Genomic DNA, 3,310 nt, shown 5'->3' on the forward strand with positions numbered 1-3,310 from the left:
CATAGAGGACTCAAGATCTAGAGGAACAAATGATAAAAGTTATCATTAGTTCCCCAATGTAAGAATCACGTATTAGTGATTAAGAAGTAAACTAACCTTCAATTGTCTGTTGTCAAGTAGCTAGCTCGCTATCTTTTTCTTTGAGATCCTTCTAGTAGCTCATGGGCTTAATTGACAGAAGCTGGGACTTGACTGCTGCTTCCTGGTCATAGATAGCCTCAATAAGAGATTTCATTATTGCCCAGAGATCGATAACAGGAAGGCTTGTAGGAGCTTTAGGCTCGTTGAGCTTCGAGCTTGGTGCGGGAACATCTGCAAGAGGTTGTTCTACTCAAGAAGGCGGTGGCAGAGCAACTGTGGAAGATAGGTTCACTTGGATGACCAAACCACTTTCAATCAGTTCTTTGGACTTCTCCATAATCAACAAGCTGCAAGAAATGGATTAGAAACATGATAGAAGGATGCAGATTAATCCAAATACTCAGATAAAACCTTTTGGGCAACTGGGATGAGTATCTTGACTTTTGATTTCTATCTCTTGATTACTATCTTCCTCATCGTACCGGTGGTAGGGTTTGGTCGCGCAGGGGGATGATCAGGGGATTGGATGAAGCCAAAGTCACCAGTGCTTGCAAGAAACTAACCCATAATGATTCATCATCATTTTAGACTTATCGAACCAATGCTTAGAAGAATGGCCAATGTAAGGGCGACGACTCACTAAGAGTTGCCTTATTTACCGAGTCATCAGGTGTGTCAGCTGCGTGAAGAGGCGATCAAGAGGGAGTTCTAGATGTTCCCTGTCAAAGGACCACTCATACATATCGGATGTCAGCAAGTGAGTACTCGATAACCAGAATAGAAAATACATAATTATTTAATAACTCGATATCGTTACTAGTTAGCTTCTTCTCCGAGAGCGCTTGAGCGGCTTCGGATCATGTAGCGGATCAAATGATGAGGACGATCACTTTGATCAAAGAGACCCCTTGGCCCCTTCATCAACTGGCATTTTCCCTTTGTCGCCGGTGCCAAAGGAGGAAGAGCCATCAAGCTCATGGACCTCGGTCGTAAGAATGTGTTCTTGATGGACAATTGGAGCCTATTATCAGAAAAATGAGTCAGGATGATTAAGCAGCAATTAGCAATACTTTCTTACTTGAGAATCCCACCTCTGGTCGAGGATATGAACGGGAGTAAGGTTGAATAGAGCACTCTTGAGCTTCATAGGAGAAGAGCTTATTCAATCAAGCTGTAGTGTCTTGAAGAGACAAAGCTGAAAAAGACAAGGTAAAGTTACTCGAAATAATTCGACTACGACAGCAGAAGCAGCAAAGTGCCATGTGCTCTTACTTCCGGTCGCATCCCTAGGGTTGTCTTTATCTCCAGAATACTCCCAGGCAAAGCGAGTTCACGCTTTCAAAGGACTCGACCTTCGACTAATGAAATCCTTGGCTACATGCCACCTGGTTAAGCCACTCTACATTCACCAATCTTCGTGACATAATAGGCAGTGTGGTTGGACTCATAGTGCTTTTTCGACCAAGATGGATTTTGGCGAGGTAGAATGTTCTTATATATAAGGGAGAATGGATTGGGTCGGGGTTGGAGATGTGAAACCAGAGTTTTTTCCAATCCTTCTGCCAAGAAGAGGTTAACGCAACTGGAATATAGGAGTTCTTCATTCCAAGCCACAATTGGAAACCACAACCTCCAACATATTTGTTCTCCTTATTCCTCTTCAGATGATAAAAGTACTAGAATAGATTCAAGCTGGGCTCGATGCCAAGAAAGGTTTCACATAGGTGAACGAAAATGCTAAGCATTGTGATTGAGTTTGGATTCAAGTGGTGGAGCTCAATTTTGTACCAGTCGAGTATGTTGAGGAGAAATTTAGAAGGGGGAACGTTGAATCCACAGAAGAAAAACGATTCAAAAGCCACAATATCATGGTCAAATTGGTAGGAAGGGAATTCCTCACCCGCTGCAAGGCCTCCAGTTGACCAGATCTTGACAAGGCACTATTCCTTCTGCTTCGAGTTCCTTCAACCTTGACTCTTGCATCATTAAGATTGCCCAAGATTCGGTCAGGAGCTTCGTCTTGTCCAGATACTCGAGGGAGATGTCGGCGGCCTTCGCACTGAAGTCTCTTTCTGGCGAGGAGGAAGCGGAGGTCTTTGCAGGGGAACTGGAATCTATGAACCTAAGTTTTTTGGCGGAAGCGTGTGTTTGGGCTAAGGGAGATGGAACTTTGTATGAGAGGACTAGCGGCGAGGGCAAGGAAGGATTGCTACAGTTCAGGTTCGTATAGTTAAATAGCTTAGGCTTAACGTTTCTTTGGTAACCACTCCTGTCACTGTGGCACTTCGATTGGCATGAAAGCGGGATGATGGCATCGTGCGAATATTTGCACGCCTGTATTTCAAAAGGTTTTTTAACTCTACTCAGAGACGGATGTCGAGAAGTCGATATTACTAGCCCTTATTGAGTCTCGAGTGCAGATAACAAAGGGCACTCGACCCAAAAGTGTTTTCACTCGATGCTCAGAACAAAGCCTCTTCTTATCCGATTCTTTCGACTGTGAGTTCGATCTACCTTACTCGACCAGACTTGGACCTTGCGGTACTCGAGTAGGTGCTTGTAGAAATCATCCCTGCTGAGTAGAGTTAGGGGCTACTATCGAATATTTAACTATAGGGTATATACGTATAAGAAGTGTACCATATATGGACAGGGTATGCCGAGAGTATACTTAACAACTCCGGATATTATGGAAACGAATCTGCGGTACCTGATATGCCCAGAATCTAGAAGGTATATACTAGGAATGTCTCGATTGCTTACCTAACTCGAGAAGACTAGTATCCATGACAGATCTATGTACTTAGACTATAAGGAAAATGATTCCCTATCGACTACAGCTAGATAGGATGTGATACATCACCCCTATATAAGGTGGAGACCTAGTCCCTCGAAGAAAAGAGGGCTCTCTTTTCTCTCTCGGCGATTGGAGGCAGGCATCAGGACCTTAGTGCAGGAGGAACTCGGCGACTTTAGCCTTAGGTTAGACTAGATCCGATCTACTCCTTGTAATAGTTTAGCCATATTACATGTACTCGAGTGAATACATACACATAATCATCATAGGGTATTACTCCAACCGAATGTCTGAACCTGTATACATCGCGTGTGCCTCGCTTCATGTTCGATCTTTGATCCACAAAGGTAATCCGTTATTTCCGAACATATTATCAGGAACAAACCCTCGACATATGCCACTCTGGCAGTTGGCAGATTGGAGAGCCAACAG

This window comes from Phragmites australis, chromosome 10, assembly GCF_958298935.1.
Source record: "Phragmites australis chromosome 10, lpPhrAust1.1, whole genome shotgun sequence".
Taxonomy (NCBI): domain Eukaryota; kingdom Viridiplantae; phylum Streptophyta; class Magnoliopsida; order Poales; family Poaceae; genus Phragmites; species Phragmites australis.